This window comes from Condylostylus longicornis, unplaced genomic scaffold, assembly GCF_029603195.1.
Source record: "Condylostylus longicornis isolate FDR11 unplaced genomic scaffold, ASM2960319v2 ptg000256l, whole genome shotgun sequence".
NCBI classification, from domain to species: Eukaryota; Metazoa; Arthropoda; class Insecta; order Diptera; family Dolichopodidae; genus Condylostylus; species Condylostylus longicornis.
In genome coordinates, this window is record NW_026578221.1 from 124712 (window position 1) to 147500 (window position 22789).

The 22789-nt window shown below is 29.4% G+C and overlaps 1 protein-coding gene across 1 annotated transcript in view; it reads left to right on the plus strand.

Moving 5' to 3' along the window:
- LOC129616634 (T-box protein H15-like) overlaps nucleotides 1-22789 on the plus strand; it is a gene marked incomplete at its 3' end in the record, with an annotated part of 109764 nt that overhangs the window by 86507 nt on the left and 468 nt on the right. The gene's annotated exons all lie outside the window — the stretch shown is intronic.

Consider the following 22789-nt stretch of genomic DNA (forward strand, 5'->3'; position numbering starts at 1 on the left):
GAGGTTTTGGGGCCGGTCGAGCGAAGCTTATATATGAAATTTTAAGCAAATCGGTTGAATAGTTTCTTCAAAATGTTCAAAAATGTAAAACAGGCCCGCTAAAAAGTGCAGTTCCCGAGGCCTGATATATCCCAAAAGTTGATCGATCCGTGCCATGGTGGAAATAAACTTACATATAAAATTTCATAAAAATCGGTTCAGTAGAACTTGAGATACACGCGTGCACACACAGACCGACAGACCGACAGACCAACAGACCGACAGACCGACAGGTTGCTAAAAATAGTTTATTTACACTTACCTACTATGGAGAAGTACGTTCTCACAGAAAACTCGATATGCAAAATTTGTTGCCATCACATAACCTACCTATTGTATACACAATACGGTCGGTAATAACAAAATTTTTACCTAACTTAATTTAATTTTATTTCAGTTCAATGTTTTTGATACACTCGTTTGTTTACAATATTTTGTTTCTTTCTTGCTCGCACAACTCTTATTACCATCTATTTCTAAATAAAAATGGAATATTTGAAGAATTTGGAAGCAAGATGCAAACCAAAACTAACGGAATGGAACGAGTCGAATTACTTATTAATAGATATACTTTGGTTATATTTTAAACAAAGTGAATTTAAATTTTTAATGTTTATCTATTTTACAAACTTAAAAGCAGAAAATTTTATCGTTTTATTGCTATAAACAAGCTTGTTTATTTTATACAAGATTTGTTGTATTCTTCAAATTTTTCTTGTTTAATTTTTCACCTATATTTCGTGGATTGAGTTCACTTGTTGCGAATTATTTGTTTGGAAAAATTTATTATGCCAAAAAAAAACGGTAAAAATTAAGAAAAACACTTTATATTGTATAAGTGAGTATTGTGAAGCATTTTTTAATCTGTGTAAATAAATTTGTGTAAGTCCTTCTAAATAATTCAGGAAATTTAAATAGAGCTTTATATATTGCTTTTATTTAACAATCTACTGCCTTCCGAATATCAAAAAATATCCTTCTATTTCAAAAACGATTTTCAAATTCAAAAAGCCTCCTATTTCAATTGTTCATTGTTTGCGGGTGGCAGAAAATACAAAATTCTCTTGAAATTAAAATACTTTTCTCTTTTTGCATTATACACCTTTTTTTTTATTGTTTATTATTTCGTATCTAAAGCTCACCCAATCTTTAGTGCTATTTGTTAAACTGGGCCTAAATAATGTTTTGGTTATTTTTTCACTTAGTTTTAATATGACAGCAGAGTGATCCGAATTAAAATCATAGTTATTTTCAAGGCTTAGAAAGTTTTCTGATATATTTTTGGCTATAAAAAAGTCAATAACATCAGAAATCTTGTTAGTGTCAGTAGGCCAATAAAGAATATTGACGTAAATATTAATATACAATCAAGAGAGCAATTAGATGTGGAGTTAGAAGGATTTATTAAAATCATACAAAGAGCTGCATGGAACAATACAAAAATGTCAAAGAACAAACCGGCAGCAAATAGTTATCCTCGAGAAATAACTGATTTAGTAGGTGAAAAGAGAAGAGCCAGACGTAGATGGCAACATTCGCGTCACCCTGATGATAAAACTGTCTTAAACAGACTTTCCCAGGTTCTTAAAAGAAAAATCCAAGAATTTAAATCGGCAACATACGAAAATTATATAAAGAACTTGTCAGCTACGAGGGAAACGAATTATTCCTTATGGAAGTAACCATCCGAACCATCAATTTGGTTTTAGAAGAAACCATTCTACAATAGACCAGGTCCATAGAATAACTTATATTATAGGAAAAAGTTTGGAAAATAAGGAAATCTGCTCCTCCATGTTTCTAGACGTAGCACAGGCATTCGACAAGGTGTGGCACAGGGGCCTTATACTTAAGTTAGGGCAAATGTTACCATCGTCATTTGTAGAAATTTTGAAATCTTAATTAGCTGATATATTATTTAGAATTAAACAAGATGCTGAATACACCACGCTAAGAGAAATAAGGGCAGGTGTGCCTCAAGGCAGTGTATTGGGCCCAACGTTGTATCTGCTTTACACGAGTGATTTGCCACAAATAGAAAATGCTACGATAGCCACTTTTGCTGACGATACTGCAATATTGGCAGTAGGAGCGAACATTGACGATTCGACAAATAAATTACAGTAGGCAATTAACAAAATAAGCCAGTGGACTAGAGATTGGAGGGTGAAGTTGAATGAAACAAAATCGGTTCACATAAACTTCACCAATCGGAAAATAGTGAATCCACCACAAATTAACGTAAATGGAACGATCCATAACTCACAAAAATACCTAGGAATGGCTTTAGACGTCAAGCTAACGTGGAAAGAGCATATAAAGAAGAAACACATAGAATTAGAAAATAAATATAGAGAAAATTATTGGCTCCTAGGTCATAAGTCCAATTTGGCAATTGATAGTAAGATCTTAATTTATAACCAAATCATTAAACCAATATGGCGATATGGCATTCAGCTGTGGGGTGGTGCCAAGAAGACTCACATTAACAAAATTCAAACCTTCCAGAATAAAGTACTACGGAGCATGGTAAATGCGCCAGGATATATACGTAACAGTGATATCCACAGGGACTTAGGAATTCCTTTGGTTGTGGATGAAATTTGGAGTTGTGCTACAAAGCATAGGGCTCGTCTAGAACAACCTGTAAATATGGAAGCTTAAACGAATAAGACCCTTCGATTTAACACGAAATACCAATTTCCTTATGGAAGGTATTTAATAGTTGGTCTATAGGACCAGTATTATCCGTTCAGAATTTAGGTGATTTTTTATGGTAGGAGTCACGCTCCCTCACTGTCGGAGGAAAAAGGCAGATAGAGCTTCCTTCTTCGTCTTTCGAGATTTTTTCACCTAGTAGAAAAAAAAAATACACCTCTTTTTTACATTTACATAAAAATAGCGTTGGGTTCATTTTTTTTTACTTATCAAGACATTAGTAGAAATGATATTTAAAATTATTAATATCGACTGTGTTAAATTGGTTTCATTTTGTTAAGCAGTACCTTATTTGTCATAGTATTCTTTTTATACACGAGGAAAAAAGCGGAAAATAAATTTAAGCATGGTACCGATTTGCTGTTTGTGGAGAAGTGAAATACAAACAACTAAAAACGTTTCAGTCGATATAAACCGATTGATTTATACCCAGCACTTTTCGTTGTTGTATAGCAGTTACTTAAACCTGTGAAACCATTCTAAAGAAACTTCACGGATATGTCTGACCTATAAACTGGACACACAACTGCCAAGTTTCATGAGTCTAACTTTATTATTTTGCCGAACATAAAAAATTTGCTTCTGGAGTTGTATGGCAGCCACCCAGGCCGGTGCAGTTATCCCAGTAAAATTCTTAGAGCATGTGTAGAATATACAAAATTTTATATTTATAACTTTATTAGTTTTTGAAATATTTAAAAGAAACTCTTTGAGTTGTATGGCAGCTACCCGAATCCGTTGTCCGAATTAGTCCAATAACGATAGGGTTCGTCCTTGGCACAAAAGAAAAAACTTGTGAAAGTTTGGTGTCAATTGCATTGTTCGTTTTTGAGTTATCGTGCGATCGGACTGACGGACATATCTAAATCAACGCAGGATTTTACGCTGAGCAAGAATTTATGTATATGTCCATATCGCAGGTGACTCCTTCAAGTAGTTACAAACTCCATACAAAAGTTAATATACCCTTCACGAAGTGCAGGGTATAAAAAGTTAGAAGTACGTTTGAAATAGAAGATATTTTCTTTTTTCTATTTCCTTGTTGAACTAATTAATCTCAAAATTGATTTTTTTAACAATTAGTGTCTTTCAACTACATTTTTCATTACTTTCTCTTATATTCCAGGGGACGTGATGGGCTCACTTATTACTCTTAAGTGTTTATTAATGTGCTTATTAACATAAAGGACTCATTTTTAGTTTTTTAACGGAACTCATGTTGCCTTATGCTTAATTTGATCATAATGATGAAACTCTTATTGCTTTGTTAGCTTAAAGTTCTTTGGGATATGTCACTGCGTCTTTGACGCCCAATATTCAATCTGGAAGCGGCATATTATTGAAGATGTATACTAAAAGAGAAAAGATGACTACTGTTTAATTTCTGACAAGTGAAACTTTTAATTTCATTGTTTTAGACATATGGAAGAATATTACAATAAGTCGTTTTACATATAGAAAAATAATATATTAAGCCGGTACTTACAATATTAGATTAGAATAAGAAAAGTCTTGAATGTCGTTGATATATGTCAAAACATTCTTCTTGTTCGGTAATTTAAGTATTATTAGTGTTCTTCTATATTCTTGAAAATATCTGTTTTTGATTTATTACTTCAATCTTTTAAAGTATCTGTTTTTGGTTCACGGTTCAATTTTAAAATATAGAATGTTTACTCACATATTATATAAATAGCTACAAAAAGCAAAGATTTCATTGTTATCTGAATCTATTACAGAATCATTTTTTTCGACAAAACATTTATGATCTCAAATTGTATAAAATTATATGCGAAATTTAACTAACAGTTGCTGCGATCTTAGTAAAAATAGGGCTGGAGTTTTTTTACTTATTTATTTCAAGTGTACTGACCTGGTAAGTATCAGGCCACCGCATAACAAGTTTTTTCGTAAATACTTCAATCGGGTCAACTTCGATATAATTAGTATGTTCTTCCTCAAATTATTTTTTACTTTGAAAAAAACTATTGGAAAATTAGGTGCCTTTTCTTTGCTTAAAATTTTTTATTTTTATTTTCGTATATTATAAGGTAAATTTACAATCAAGGGCATTTAATTGCTCCTTTTTAGGTTTTTCTAATTAATATTATATTTTAACTAATATTATATATATTTCTAAATATATTATATGTTAGTTAGAAGATCCTGATCTTTATAATTACAGTCGATCTTTAACAATCAAAAATTTTACTTTTGCAGATTTCTTTATATGCAAAAGTATAACTAATAAGAACAAATTATTATTTCTATATTATGATTTTTTTCAAAGTTGAAATATTTTTGCAGCTTATAAACAAGCAAAATTTTGACAAAATTTTAGAAATTTAGACATACTACGATTTTCGAACGTACTTTTTTATCAAGCATGTATTTTTTATTAATTCTAAATCAACACTGATTATATGAAATACCCAATATTTTCTTGGATATACACAAGTTTTCGGCAAAGTTTTGTATTAAAAATATGCTCAGAGGTTGGTGAATTTACCCCATAAACATTTTGCAATTTAAAATTTATTTTAATTTTTTTTCGCAATTTAACTTAGTATTCTTTTAAATGGCAACTAGGGAGGTCTGTATCGATCGATTTTCTATAAATTTTAGAAAATATGCTTTTAATAAAACTTATTTTGAATGCAAACTTTCTTCTTTTGGCAATCTTTTTCTGCAAACATCAAAATAAAACTCCAAAATTTAGTTATATAAAAATATTTTTAAGAACTTTTAATGTAAATGACTTAAAACATAAAAAGGGGGTGATAATTTCTTTTTCTTCATATAAACTGTATACACTTTTTTAAAAACTGTAAAAAAGCGAGAAAGAATAGAGTTGACTGTGTCATCTCTGCGATACCCGTACGAATTTATTATCCTATGTGCGAATATATATGCCATAGCTGACTATGAGATAAAGTATGACTTTAAGCACCTTAAACGTATTACCATATCAATTTATGAAAAATTTCAGTACTGTGTTTTCAACGTTTTCTAAGACATGGCCAAACTACTGTTGAAGTTGCATTATTGCTACCAGAAAGAGCCAATCAATTTCAACGACTTTTATGAAACACATTAGCCCTACTAATACATTCGCTTGTGTGATATTTCAATATCACAGTTTTTATAGTTTCTGAAATATAGCCAAATAATTTTTGAAGTTGTATGGCAGCCAGCAGAAGGAGCGAAACAATTTCAACGACTTTTATCAAACACATTGGCCCTACTAATATATTTGCTTGTGTGAAATTGCAATACCGTAGCTTTTATAATTTCTGAGATATAGACAAATAAATTTTGAAGTTGTATGGCAGCTATCTGAGCCAGTACCACGATCATATCAAATTTAAATATGGTTCTGGCATTGACTATAATAAATCATTTGTGAAAATTTGGTGAACTTAGCTCAATTAGTTTTTGAGTTATCGTTGGGGCGGACGGATGGATGGACGGATAGACGCACGAACTAAATCGACTCAGAATTGGACATTGATCAAAAACATACACTTGAATGTATATCTCAGACCATTATTTCTAGCGTTACAAACGGTAAGGCAAATTTAATTTCCCCTTATAATTTAGGGCTCTTCGAACACACGTTCGTATGGGTATAAAAATGAGAGTTACTTTCTTTACGCGGGGGCTTTATACTCACCAGAGCAGTGTCAAGTGCTTTAATGAACTTATCGAATGTGTCAAGATATTTATCTTCATAGTTCACATGATTATCGTTTAAGATTGCCGCTAAATTTAAAACCTGTGGTCTCTCCGTAAATTTTTTTTTAAATCTATTTCCAGTCTGAAACCGCTCAGACCTTCACCGGCAGAGATAATGAAAAATGACCTCCTTCTTATCCATTTCCTGGCAGTTACGACAAGTTGTGTTGAAGGGTAATCTAAGCCTGCCGCATTCTCCGCATATAGCCAGTATACTGGGTTCTTCCGAGACATCACTAGGCGCTGATTCGGTTTTCTAAGGTCGGCTTTTAGCCACATCTTGCTTGCCGTCTAGCATGTGGACTGGGCTTTCCACCTCCGGTGCACGATAAATAATGCCTATATATATTCGTTTTTACTGTGTTGATGGGAACAAAATTCTATTCTTCACCGGAAATGTCCAATAATCATGGCTCAGCCATAACTAGCCAGCTCATCCGCTCGTTTATTCCCAGATATAATATAGTGGCCTAGGACCCAAGGGATTGTGACACTATGGCGAGCGCACACCCTGACAGCTCAAAGCTGCATTGGCCCACAAGCTTCGAGAATACCCCAGGCGACCTTATAGACAAAATGGCCGCACGGATGGGGGTTAGTATAGATATATTACTAGCCACAACAGTGACACCACTAAGACCTCGCATGCTTTCAATATGATGAAAACTTTAGCCTGAAAGACACTTCACCTGATACGATTCGGACATCTTATGTGTCAAGGAAAAAATTCTAGTACCGACTCCATTCCCATTCTTGAAGCTGTTGGGAAATAAAGCCACTACAAAACCCCTCTATTTGCCACGAGAGGAAAGCTCGACCAAAAATTCTGGTCGGAGCTAAATTTTGGGACGCAAAAGTCTGTGATTACATCAGCCGTTCCTTTAGGAAGCGACCAAAGAATGCTATCGTTGCCTAATGCCTTGGGTTTCACGGTACAGCTGAAGGCCAGGTTAGCAATATGTAATCTCGCTTGAAGTAAATGGAGAAGCGTATTTAAAGTATCTGCAGGCGTCAAACTTAATGCCTTAGTAATACCAATACACGCAGCCATATGAACCTTACCTATTTGTGCTTGATATTCTTATTGCGAAGAATGAATCTTTAGAATGTGGTATAAAGTGCTTAAAAAAATTCTATCTGGCTGTAAGCTAATCACTAATAATTTAACTGAAGATCACATATAAACATTACGGAGAAAAAGATGTATAAAGTTGATAAATATAGGCTAAATTATTCTATATCACTAAGTGGAGCTTCACTAGATGTAATAATTGATTTCATGCAAAAAGAAAGTAAATTAAGTATTATGATAAAATCTAAAGAATATAAAAAAAAAAATTATCTCAACTCCGATATGGTTTTGTAAGGTAATACGACACAGCCAATCAATATAAACGAAAGATTAACAAATTTATTTATAAAACAAAAAAAAGACTCGAAAATAGAAGGAAAAATTGCATTTATTTGGGTTAATGATGGAAAAATATTTGTCCCAAAGGATTTAGATAGCATGGCTATCAATATAATAAAATAGATGCGCTAAGTGAATTTATCAACTAATCCTTCTTATCTTTTTGTGCTTCACCCAGTAAATAAAAATTTCAGTACACTAGATAAAATTTCTATAAACTCCAAAAAACTTCTCTGTTTTATACTTTGGTTATGCTGAAAATATTGAATGATTCTGTTAATGTTATGTGTGTGATCAAGCCTTGGTTGAAGGACGAAGATCTAGATTCTTATATTTCCAATTTTCATTTGTATGCGCTTGTCGACAAAGTAAAGTTGGTGTTTTGATTACTCGTACTCTTATAGTGCTAAGTATGATATCGTAAATTTAAGCGTTAATTTAATAAAGTTGGGTCAAACCAATGGTGTGTATTGTAGCGTTTTTCCCTTCAACAAGTGAAAATTCTGCTTTTAAATACAGTCTTTGTATACCTATCACACTATTAAAATTATTTTCATTCATATATTGCGGGATTGCATATGTTTAGGATGAACGATTTATGCAGTCTTTGAAATAAAGCAAAAATTAATATGAAGTGGTTTTAACATAATGCTCGATTTTAAGGGTTAATTGTGTGAGTTAAGAAAAATAATTATATTTTTTAATGTCATGGAATTTACCGTTAGCTTTTTGTGTTTATACAAATTTGAAAAAGCTTGCGGTTTCAGAAATATAAGGTGTCAAAAATTCAAATTTTACAAATTTAAAGAGGCGATAACTTGAGAGGGGGTGGAGATGGAAAAAAAAATTCTTCCAACAAAATGAACTATTTGTTAATGTCTAAAAGACCCTAAAATTTTAAGCTAGAAGAAAAACGAAATAAAAAATTTGGAAAAAAAAGACTTTAGGTAAGTAAATTTGAACGGCCATTTTGTTTTTCTAAAGTTTAACTGTAGGGAAAGCAAACCGCTGCTTTTCTGCGTTTGCAAAATTTCAAAAATGCTTATGGTTTCATTACAACAAATAGTTAAAAAAGGCCATTTTTAGAGTTTTGGGGAGGTATAACTTCTAGAGAGGAGGAGATAGGTAAAAATTTTGTTCAACGGAAATAAGTTTCTAGCAAAAATCTATGTACATATAAAATTTCAGATTTATATCTTCAAAGGTGTAGAAGTTTTGTAAACAGAAAAAGTGTCCACGGACGGACGAACAGAGTGAAACTAATAAGCACTTTTTTTCAAAATTTTTTTGGAAAGGTGCTGAAAAGAGCTCTGAACATTTTCATTAAACTAGGAATTACACATTCTGTCGGTTATGTGCTGACCACATAGGATTTTTTTATATTGTTATAAGTTGCAATATTTTTCCACAATATGTTTAAGGCGCGATGAAATACGATTTTTAATTCTCTTTTGGACACCTTTCGAACTTTTTAAGATTAAGAAGTAAAACAAAATTATATAAACATATATATGTATATATATATATATATATATATATATATATATATATATGCACATATGTATTTAACATTACATCTGCTAACTGGTTATTCGTTTTGTTTTTCCCAAAGACGACAACTGAATTAAAGATAAAATTTTATTGTACCCACAAAGCAGAAGATCTTTCTTGAATTATACACGTTTTTAGACTGACTTATAAAAATAACGAAAGTAGACATAATATTTCATTTAAGCAATAATAATAAAAAAGATTAAAAAGAATAACATTACACACAATACTTAAAAAAATTTACAATAAAAAACAAAATTTCGTTTTTGCGCTACGAATTCCAATATTGAATAGAAAGATTTTAGAAGAATAATGACGGTATCTTCTTAAACTATTGATCCAGCACAAAGTATGTCAAGAACATTTTCATCTTTGAATTTGGTGATTGACTTAATATTCGGTTTTCCTTCATTTACGTAAATTGAATCAGTTCGAATTCTTCATTATTATTTTACTTCACAAATGCTGTATCACTATGTACATATGTATGTATAATTTCGAAATTAGTTTTTAATATAAAACATTCATTATTATTATTTTACATTTTTTATAACAAAATTTATGACACTTAAAGATTTGTTGCTATAATCGACTACATATGTAAACCATTTTTATTTAAATTGGAAATTCATAGGAAAAATGTTATTCAAAAAGAAGAGAGGAACGAAATCGTCTATTTTCAATCGTTAATCTTTGTACATATTAAATAGAAGAATTTGTTATCTGTTCCTACTGTATGTTGCAAAACTGTTGTTATTTCTTTCAAATCTTTGTTAAGAAAACTGATACTTTAACATTCTTTGTTTATTTTCGTACTAATTCTTTCATACTAGGAAATAATAGGTAAAAAATCAAACTGTATAATATTGTTTTTCCACAATGTTGCTGAACAAAATTTACAGAGTACTTCATGACTTTATCTACGATATCTTTAATACGACACATTAAAATGTACTTGATAACCCTCAACCGTGATCAAAAAGGTCTTAACAGCTACCCTGGACTCGGAAAAAGTTGAATAACAAAGTTCTTTTAAGCTCTAGTTTCAAGACCCTTTTAAATGCTTTGCGAAATCTTTATACATCATTCGCTATCGAAGCAAAAAAGGGGACAGTAGGCTCATAAGTACTTCCTGTGCCTTTTCCTTAATCATAAAACCAAAATCCTGTAAGGGTTTAACAAAAGTCAAAATAGAAAACATAGCAAGCAGTATAGGAAAAATTAAACTAACATTTTGGTAAAAATTATATCCTAAAAAAGTTATCCCCAAGGCGTATTTTTTTCTTATATATATATGAAAAATTATGTGTTTTATAAAGTGAAATGTATATCATATAACATTAGTCATCGAGGGTAGTAATTTTACTAAAATATAAAATAATATTTCAATTTTTGGAATCAAAAACCATAAATTTACTTCTGGAAGGAAGAAAAGGGTTCAAAATGTGCTTTCGTGTACTCAATTTTATAGAAAATCAATTATGTTGATTAAAATGTCGACCTATCGAATTCAGACGGGTTTTTTATTCACAAAGAGAATATCACTAGTTTAATATATAAGATTGTCAGTAACTTTTCAACATTACAGAGCCATTGTTTTCGAGTTTCTTCTCAGTCTCTAGAGATATTAAGAAAACTTGTACAAATTGCCACCTTCTATCGATGGGAGGATATCATTCATATTCGTTGTAAATAAACTATATTTAATTTCATTGGCCAATCACAAAATCCCTGTTAATCGTTCGATTTGTCGAATACTTTTTTTATAATATACTTGTCAAAGATAAGTTGAATACTTTATGATATACTTGCCAAAATAAAGTAATAAAGATAAATTAAACGTAAACCGATAAAAAAGATAAACTTATGAATGTATGCTAAATACGGTTACTCCTCATATCGCATATGTCGTATTAGATGTGAACATTTTAGCTTAGTTTTTACTTTAAACTTTTCCTGGGGCCTCATAGGATCGATGTTCAAAAATTTTGTCGAACAAAACTTGAAGGGTTTGGTGAGTCTTTAGCACCACCGGGACTTTGTGCTAGCCCACTGGTGTTGGGGTACCAGTTCCAGTGGGAATGATTTTGACATTTTTTTTTCTATTTGTAACAAATAGAAAAAAAAATTTCAAAAGCTTTATTTTACGGGTTGAACAGAGAATCCTTTAATTCCACTCGAATCTTGTTTTTTATTATACTTATTTTATTTCATATTTATTAAAAAATAAAAAAACTTTAAATCGAAATACAATGAAGAAAATTAAAAAAAAAAAAAACTGAAATAAAAGAAATAACATAATAAAATAATATATAGAACAAAAGAAAATTTTAAGTATGATTTTCTGGCTGATTAAAAAATATATATATATACATATATATATATAGAATAGATACTTAAGCTATACAAATATTTCTTGCCATCATAAATTTATACATTTTAAAACGGAAAACAAAAGAATATTGAATCGAAAATATGTAAAAATTTTGTATGCAAATAGCTCTTAAAACTTAGCAGTTTCTGAGATACAAGGGATTTACGAAATATCCCCAAAATTTCCACTTTTAACTTTCACGCAAAAGTATGCAGCACACCCACTCTCCCCCTTCACCCCCTCCCAAGATGCTTTGTGAACGCTTTTTACAAAATGGTACTATATCCTATAGGGGTAATTTTTATTTACTTTTGGTAGTATAAATATTCTATGTAAAGTGTGTTTTGGAAAACAAGAAGTGAACACAAGAAAATTTTTAAGGTTAATAGAATCTACATTGTTTTATAAAAAGTATGTAGGTACGCATTTAGTTATGTATTCTTTTCGCGATCTGATACAAAATGTGTTAATAAGCAAAACATAAGTGTACATTGAATTTCTTGAAAATATATTTTTAAGTTTAATAAGAAAATGTTATTTTATTTCATTAAATATTTACAAATAGGGTAATTTCAGAAAAATATTTAGGGGCGGAAACTTGCTGATATTGATTTGTAAGGGTAAAGCTCTTTTAATTTCATTTTAAATAGGAACAAAAAAAATCAATAAAAAAAAGTTCACATTACAGTTCAAAAGTTCATTTTACAAGTTTCGAACCTGAGACTTTTTGCATAGAAGTCGTATGCTATACGTTTTACCCGATATACGTTAGTATTAGTGTTAACTGATTATACATTCACGATTTAATTACGTACTTTTTCGTTATTAGTTTTAAGAGCTTTTCTTATTTTAAGTTTAATCTTATAAAATTTTAGGAAAAACACATATCTTTATGTATATTACGGGCGTGTTTTCGAAGAAAAAAAGTAAACTTAAAATATCACACACACAGAATGGAACACAATTCCAAAACAATTCCAGGCATAATACTCGAAAGGCTTGCAATGCAAGCACACACGACTAGTTAGAATAAATAATTACAACATGAGATGTTTTATTTAAATCTATTTTGAAACGATTAATATTATTAATTGTTTTAAAAATGTTAAATTACAACCCATTGGTTTGAACCAACTGTACTTAAAATTTCTTCTCCCTTTAATGTCTATGGTTTCTACTTCTGATAGGCAATAATATACTGTAGATTGTAGAATGCCAATCGTACGACCAAGTTGTCACCAATCTCCATTCATATTTGAAAAGGCTAGTGATTGTGTTCTTTTATGTTCTTTTTCTGTTTTCTTAATTTTTGTATAGATATTTATCTTTGCAATGTAGTTAAAAAATTTTGTAATACTATTTATCTGGGATTTTATTTTTAATTTTTTTTTAAAGGAGTATGTAAAACTGCAATTGTGCTGTAAAAATCGTAAGAATTACTCTTTTAATTTTTACTTTAGCTATACTCTCGCAATGAAATTTATAATTTAAATTTATTTCACCTTTAAGTTCACTTTTCTCATTTTGCAGTTTGTTATTATTGAATGAATTTGTTACAGAATATTATAAAAATGTCTGTTAAATACTTCTTTCCAATTTTTAGAACATTAGTAAGCTTACAGTTAACATACTTAGAAAAATGTAAATTTGGCTCTTAGTAGAGTTTCGCTTTGTGCTACCCGAGTTCCCTGAAATGCTGGCCAGTTAGTTTCGGTAACAACCAGAACTCAAATATCAAATTTCAAGAAATTCCATTTGATATTTGAGTTCTGGTTCTGGTTCCATTCAATTTGTTCTGTGGATATGGTGAAAAATGTAAAATCGGCCCGCAAATCAGTTCTCGAGCCTTGCTCTTTCAAAAAAAGTTCATTGCTTTAATATGAGGAATTCATATATTAAGTTTCAATGAAATCGGTTGATTATTTCTCTTTATATACACAAAAATGTATGTTTGGCCCGTAGTAAACGCCCAGTTGCTGATGCCTGATTTCTTCCAAAAGTTAGGAATTTTTACGTATGATCGAGCAAAGCTTATATATGAAATTTCAAGTAAATCGGTTAAATACTTTCTTCAAAATGGTGAAAAATGTAAAATCGGCCCGCAAATCAGTTCTCGAGCCCTGCTCTTTCAACAAAAGTTATATGTTCATTGCTTTAATATGAGGAATTCATATATTAAATTTCAATGAAATCGGTTGATTATTTCTCTTTATATACACAAAAATGTATGTTTGGCCCGTAGTAAACGTCTAGTTGCCGATGCCTGATCTTTCCAAAAAATTTACATGTTCATTGTTTTAATACGGGGAATTCATAGATTAAATTTCAATGAAATCGGCTGATTATTTCTCTTTATATACACAAAAATGTATATTTCGAACGTAGTAAACGTCTAGTTGCTGATGCCTGATTTCATCCAAAAGGTAGGAATTTTTGCGTATGATCGAGCAAAGCTTATATATGAAATTTCAAGTAAATCGGTTGAATATTTTCTTCAAAATGTTCAAAAATGTAAAACAGGCCCGCTAAAAAGTGCAGTTCCCGAAGCCTGATATATACCAAAAGTTGACCGATCCGTGCCATGGTGGAAACAAACTTACATGTAAAATTTCATCAAAATCGGTTCAGCCGAACTTGAGATACACGCGTGCACACACAGACCGACAGACCGACAGGTTGCTAAAAATAGTTTATTTACACTTCCCTACTATGGAGAAGTACGTTCCCACCGAAAACTCGATATGCAAAATTTGTTGCCATCACATAACCTACCTATTGTTTACACAATACGGTCGGTAAAAAATTAACTTAGATCTTTACTAGAAACTTATTTCCGTAGAAAGAATATTTTTACCTCTCCCCCGTTCTAGAAGTTATATCTCCACAAAACCCTAAAAATGTAATTTTTTCACTATTTATTGCAGTGAGACCGTAAGCATTTTAAAATTTTCCAAACGGAGAAATCAAGTGGCTTGCTTCTCCTATCGCTGTATACTATAGTTTATTAAAAAAAAAAAAAAATGTCCGTTTAAATTTACAGTTATCTAAAATCCGTTTTTTTTTCAAATTTTTGGAACAACTCTTTCGGAAGTCAGTGATGTACTTTTGCATCGCTTAAATTTTGAAGAATTTCATAGGATCATTTTTGAACATTCTTATTCTAGCTCAATTATTATGAAAGAAAAATTTCCCGATTTGGGTTTTTATTTTTGCAAATGTCAAAATATAACTGCAAAGTTTACTAACATAAATTTCTTTTGAAAAATATTTAGATGTAAAAGAGTTTTTATTTTTGCATATGTCAAAATATAACTGCAAAGTTTACTAACATAAATTTAATTTGAAAAATATTTAAATGTAAAAGCCTTAAAACTCAAAAGAATATTGAATATTTATGTTGCTTCAAAACACCCCTATGCGGATTCAAAAATAAATAAAAAAAGATTTCTGTAGGTTCAGCAGCACAGTTTTTAAACAATACGCTATGCACTTTTTTAAATTCTTTAAATAATTTAAAGAATGCACTTTAAATAATTTGTCCAACGTTCATGCCATATTGAACCTCCAAAACTAACCCTAGATATGCTAATGCACATACCAAAGTAAATTTTAGAAACATATTCAAATAGTACTTAGACACGTATTAGGTTCTTTAATGGGTTATAAAGAGAATAAAAATTTAACAAAAAGTCTGGCTTTACATTTTCTTAAAAAAGAAGAACAGTTTTCCTAATTTATCGAAAACCTGCTTTTCATTTAATTTGTTTTTACTTTAACTAATCCAAACGATAAAATTCAATTTTTTTATCATTTTTATCATATTTTATGCAGTATTTAATCTAAAAAATATCCAACAAAGTAAATATGATTAATAAAGAATAATACACATTGTGTTTATATATACACACATATTTACATGCACATATGCAGATACTTATATGAATAATATAAATATTGTTCTGCGTAAAGAAAGGATCTTAATCATACATAATACACTTATAATAATAATTTTAATTCATATTAAAAATTTATATGAATATTTATATTAAAAGATAATAATCATTCATATAGCTACTAAATTGTAAATAATTGTTACTCTTATACATTACTTTTATGCATAATAAAACAATATGTAGGTACCTTTAATTATGTATACATCCTATTATTTTATTCTTGTACCACACCTTCGAATTACTAGAAAATATAATATTTCAAAAAATTCTGTAGCTGCAATGTGTTCAAACGTTTAAAAAAAACATTAACATAATGCGGACGGATTATTTTAATTCACATAATTCACATTTTAATGTATGTAAACGTTTATATTATATATTTTCTTGTTAATAACGTTACCAATAACGTTATATTATTATAATGTTTTTTTCATTATATTGTTAGATTAAAAAAAAATAATTTTACTAATTTAATTTAAGTTTAAAATGAATCGCCTGAGCTAGTTTCCCAAAAGCGCTCACTCTATACATTTTGCTCCATCGCTTTAGAAAAAAGCCTTTTTTGTAGCAGTATACAAGAATGGCTTTTATGAAATTTTCTGTCATTCCAAAAAATTTTCATTCTAATTTTCATTTATTCTAAATATTTTTACCAATGTTTTATTTTCCTGTACCGCAGCCTTTAACTTTCAATTATACTAAAAAGTAAGTTTAATAAAAGACTTTAAAATATTGTATTTCGATAACAAATTATCATTTCGATTATATAATTAATGAAACAAGCTCTGTGTTAGGTTCTGTTAAGCGTTGGCTAAAGAATTTGAAGGCTTTTAGTTTACATAGTAATGTTGTTACTTGGGTCAAACTTCATTTCATAGTTCATATTAAGATATATAGTGAATTGCAAATTTTTTAAAATATTTGGGTTTAACTTAAGATAAAATAAAAAAAAAAACACAAATTGTTAAAATTTAAAAATTGTACTGTGCAAAACGGTCCGCGATTCAAATCCTCGCCGCCCTTTTACATTTACTTTAATTTTATTATTCCTTCCCCCTTATAGTTTAAGTATATAGGGTATACCATCTTTTAATAAAAGTAGTGTTTCTTAAATGATTAAGTACGATAAATTAACTTTTATTCACTTGATTAATCTCTGTTATAAGAGGATTTGCCGAAATATTTTGGTGTTAGTGTCTATTTAACATGTATTATAAACTTTGCTGTAATTTATCACAACTTCGTTTTTCACAAGTTTCTTCAAAAATTTGCAGCTACTTTATATATCAGTTTACAATTAAAGATTTAACTGAAATCAGACTCAAATGAGAGAATAGTGAGCTGGACTAAACTAATCATTGGAGAATCCTTAAAGTTGTGGTAATTAAATTATTTCCATATCTAAGCTAATCCAAAGGTGTTTCAAAAAATATTATTATTTACTGAAATTATTATATGACACCTTTCAGAGAGTTGATTATTGTTAAGTTTATTGAATAACACATTTTTTAAAATTTACCAGCAAAAATATTGAAATAACGTAACTGTTTTAGAAAGTTTTCTAGTTTTTGATAGAATGAAATATTAAGAACCCAAATTTTAAAATATAAATTTTATTTGTTATAAGTATTTCAAGTTAATTATAATTATTATTTAATAAGACTTCATTAGAATTAGTTACAATTGATAATTTTTAAATTAATTCTTGATGCAAATTATAATCAACTTTATTTCAAGTTTCATGATATAAGGATCGAAAATATTGTACAAATATCTTAAAAATTATATTTTTGTCAAGACTGAAATCTTGATCTGAATACACATTCTTACATATATAGTTACATATTCGTAACATATGCAGACAACTTCCTCTAGTGGGCACAATCTCCATAAAAAAGTTAATACACCCTTCCCTATAGTGTAGGACATAAAAATAAGGATATTTAAAGCCATTTAATTAACAGTTTTGCTCAAATCTATTAATTAAGTAAAATTACACAGATAATTTACGAACAAAAATTGTTAAATTTTTGTGTACTCGTAAATGAGTAAATAAAAAAAATGTATATATGTATGTCCAAAAAAATGTATGTATCTCCTACAACAAAACCTAATGAAATGTGATACAAAAATAAAGCAATTAGAGAAAGATTCTTCAAATGTTCCATAGATTGGCTCAGGAAATGTTTCAAAATGGCGATCATCTGCCTGAACCTACATATCTATAACTAAAACGAATTGTATTTAATTTTCTGTCAATAAAATTTTATGTATACCTGCAATCTGAAATGCAATATGCTAACCTTAATAATTTTTTTCAAAAGATTTGCTGGACATACTTTAGAGAGTATATATTAGATATTACTTTAACTTTAATATACCTCAATTAGGAATATTAAATGAAGATAATATGTTTTGGCTACGTAGTAGCAAAATTTTTAAATTCAAAAATAGCAGCAAAATTAGAGTGCCAGTTCTCCTTGAAAAAACTTTTGAAATTCTTTATGGAGTCTTTAAGTTTTCACTTCAAGTTATAATTCCTCTGCAAGCTGTAAATTATTGGTGAATTATTGTCATTAACTGAAATATATAATTGCGTTTTGTGCGTAGGAAGCTTACCCCACTTGTTTAGTTCATATCATTTGGTTTTTGCATTTTTTTGTTTTTGAAAATACAATTCTTATAAAATATTAAAGGTTTCCAGTTCAGATATAAAAAACAGCATTTTTAAAAATATTCTTTATTTGTGCTATGTGTATATACATACTTTGGTATAATTTCCTGTGACAATATAATTTTTAGTTAGTATAAACATTTTATTTTGTAAATATACATATCATATTTACGTGAATAACAAATAGAAAAAAATATCAAAACCATTATTTTCAATGTGAAATATTAAACTTCAATATGAGAATAGTAAATTTTAATACTAGAATAGATAATTACAACACGAGATTTTTTATTTAAATGTATTTTAAAACGATTAATATTATTAATTGTTTTAAAAGTGTTAAATTACAACCCATTGGTTTGTCCGAAATTTACTTAAAATTTAAACCCAATCGTACAGCCAAGTTGTCGCTAATCTCCAGTCATATTTAAAATTGTTAGTGATTGCGTTCTTTTATGTTCTTTCTCTATTTTCTTAATTTTTGTATATAGTAAAAAAATTTTGTAATAGTATTTATCTGGAATTTTATTTTTAATTTTTTTTTCAAAGGAGTATGTAAAACTGCAATTGTGCTGTAAAAATCGTAAGAATTACTCTTTTAATTTTTACTTTAGCTATACTCTCGCAATGAAATTTATTATTCTCACGTTTAAGTTCGCTTTTCTCATTTTGCAGTTTGTTGTTACTGATTTAGAAAAAGTTAAAATGCAACCTTTTTGTACATTACTAGTGCTAGCATTCCTAAAGTTTTTTTGCTATAAAAAACTTAAAATATACAAGCCCTAGTAATTAAAAATATAATTAAAAAATTGATTTATAAAAAGCTTGCCAGATTCTGTTTAATTTGTTAAAACTTCAATAAATTCTGCACTACGAGAAAAAAAATTGTGTAAATTTTTTTTTCTGGAACAATTTAGTTTATTCTTGTGCATTTTTGCAAATTTGATTTTAACAAGATTGCCAATTATTTATAACATGTCTCCTACAATGCATTTCTTATATAACACATATATACATTATTTCCTGTATAATCACATGTATATATCTAAAAATTTTTTATGTGGACTTTTAATATTAAATAAATCAATACGCTTCATAATTCATGAAAACTATTGCATATGTGTATTTTTTTATATTAAAAGTCCATATAATTCCTTTTAGGTATATATGTTATTTTAGTTATATTAGGAAATATTTTCACATAGTGAAATATCCTTCCTCCTTATAGTTTAAGTAGGTACGGTATACGATATTTTGATAGAAATAGAGTTTTTTAAGTGATTTAATAAAGTTTTATTCACTTGATTAATGTCTGTTATTAGTGGTTTTGCCGAAATATTTTGGTGTCAGAGCTCATTTTTCATGAATATATAAACTTAGCGGTAATATATCACAACTTCGTTTTTTTAAAGTTCCTTCAAGAATGTGCAGCTTCTTTATACTTCAGTTTATTATTAAAGATTTAACTGAAATCAGATTCAACTAAAATGAGCTGCACTTAACTAAGCATTGGAGAATTCTTAAAGTCGTGCTAGTTTATTTATTCCTATTTGAGCTAATCAAAAGCTGTTTCACAAAATATTATTATTTACTAAAAGTAAGTAAGGGAGTTGACTATTGTTAAGTTTATTGAATTTTAAAACTTACAAAAAAAAAATATTGAAATAACGTAACTGTTTTCGAAAGTTTTCTAATTTTTGTTTAATAAAATATTAAGAACCCTAATTTCAAAATATAAATTTCATTTGCTATATTAAGTAATTCCAGTTAATTATAATTAATATTTAATAAGACTTCATTAGAAGTAATTGCAATTGATAATTACCGACCGTATTGTGTATACAATAGGTAGGTTATGTGATGGCAACAAATTTTGCATATCGAGTTTTCTGTGGGAATGCACTTCTCCATAGTAGGGAAGTGTAAATAAACTATTTTTAGCAACCTGTCGGTCTGTCGGTCTATCGGTCTGTCGGTCTGTCGGTCTGTGTGTGCACGCGTGTATCTCAAGTTCTACTGAACCGATTTTTATGAAATTTTATATGTAAGTTTATTTCCACCATGGCACGGATGGATCAACTTTTGGGATATATCAGGCCTCGGGAACTGCACTTTTTAGCGGGCCTGTTTTACATTTTTGAACATTTTAAAGAAACTATTCAACCGATTTGCTTAAAATTTCATATATAAGCTTCGCTCGACCGGCCGCAAAACCTCCTAACTTTTGGAAGAAATCAGGTGTCAGCAACTGGACGTTTACTACGGGCCAAATATACATTTTTGCGTATATAAAGAGAAATAATCGACTGATTTCATTGAAATTTAATATTTAAGTTCTTCGTATTAAAACAATGAAAATTTTTTGGAAAGATCAGGGCTCGAAAACTGATCTGCGGGCCGATTTTACATTTCTCACTATATCTACGGAACTAATTGATAGAATTTCTTGAAATTTGATGTTTGAGTTCTGGTTGTTACCGAAACTAACTGGCGAGCATTTCAGGGAATTCGGGTGGCACAAAGCGAAACTCTACTAAGAGCCAAATTTACATTTTTCTAGGTATGTTAACTATAAGCTTATTAATGTCCTAAAAATTGGAAAGAGGTAATTAACAGGCATTTTTATAATATTCTGTAATACTTTCACTTAACTAGACAATGCACAATGCGGTCAGTTATGTGCTGACCACATCAGATTTTTTTTTATTTTTAAATTAATTCTTGATGCAAATTATATTCAACTTTATGTCAAATTTTATTACGATATTGATTGATTTTTTGAAAATTAAATAGAAATAATAGAAAAATTAAAACTGTTGTCACACATTTTTAGAAATTAGAAAGCTTTACTTGTAATGCTCCACAGTAATTTTAAACGTAGGAGAACCTATATTATACATTGCTATGTATTTCCTCAATTTAAATACAAAAGGGAAAAAAATAAATTGCAAAATCAAAAAATTTTGTTTGTTTGTATGTATTAAGAAATCAAAAGTAAAAAAAAAATATTTTTTAATACTAATAACGCTTTATCTTACATAGCTTGGTGTGGCTTGGCATGGAGATAACATTGGCGTAATATAATATCAATAGCGACAAACAATATTGTAATATTCTCGTAGAATAAAAGTACCATGTCGTGTACAAATAAAATCTCCGGAATGGACATGTATATATATTCTTGCTCTTAGCGTAAAATTCTCCTTTAATATACGTATAATCATACGTATACGTTTATTCCAATCGTACGATAACTCAAAAACGAATAACGCAATCGACACCAAACCTTCACAAGTTTTTGCTTTTGCTCCAATTGACCCTATTGTAATTAAATTTATTCATGCAACTTATTTGGGGAGCTACCATACAAGTCAAATAGATTTTTTAAATATTTTAAAAACTAATAGAGATATTGACATCAAATTCATTATCTTATCATCCCTGTCTGTTTCGTATGCGGACAACAAAATGTCATCTCTGAAAATTTTAAAGGTACAGTAAATTTACTTTTCCGTTTGTTACGCTGCGAAATAATGGACTGAGATAAAGACTCAAGTACATGTTTTTGATCAGTGTCGAATTCTGAGTCGATTTAGTGATGTGTGTCCGCCTGTCCGTCCGTCCGTGCGTCCATTCGTCCCACCGACAACTCAAAAACTGATTGAAAAAGTTCAACAAATTTTCAGAAATGATTTTTTATAGTAAATGCCAGAACCTTATTTAAATAAGATATGATCGAGGTTTGGGTAGCTGCCATAGAACTTCGAAATTTACTTGCCTAAATCTCAGAAATTATAGAATCCATGGTATTGATATTTGCCATAAGCGAATATATTATTAGGGCTATTATGTTTGACAAAAGCCGTTGAAATTGCTTCCCTTCGAGTCTGCCACACAACTTCAAAAATGATTAGGCTATATCTTAAAACCTACAAATTTTGCAAAAACAAATATGGTAAAATGGCAGCTATATTAATTAAATGCTGTTGAGATATCAGGAGCACTTGTGATTGCTGCCATTAATCTTCAAAAGTTATTTGTGCATATCTCAGAAATTATTCCGCGTAGAGTTTTGAAAATTCGAAAGAGAAAATACATTGTTAGGGCTGCTTTTAAAAGCCGTTGGGATTTCTCTACTGTTTGAGGTAACTTCCATACAACTTCACAAGTGGTTTGATTATAAAAACTATTAAAGCTACAAAACTGATATTTTGAAAAAACGAATTTTGTGATGTGGCTGCCATTTTCACACTTTTTTCAATTACATTAGTTTATGTGGTAATTACCATAATGTATAAAACTGAATTAAAGATATAAAATGCAAGAAGTTGTAG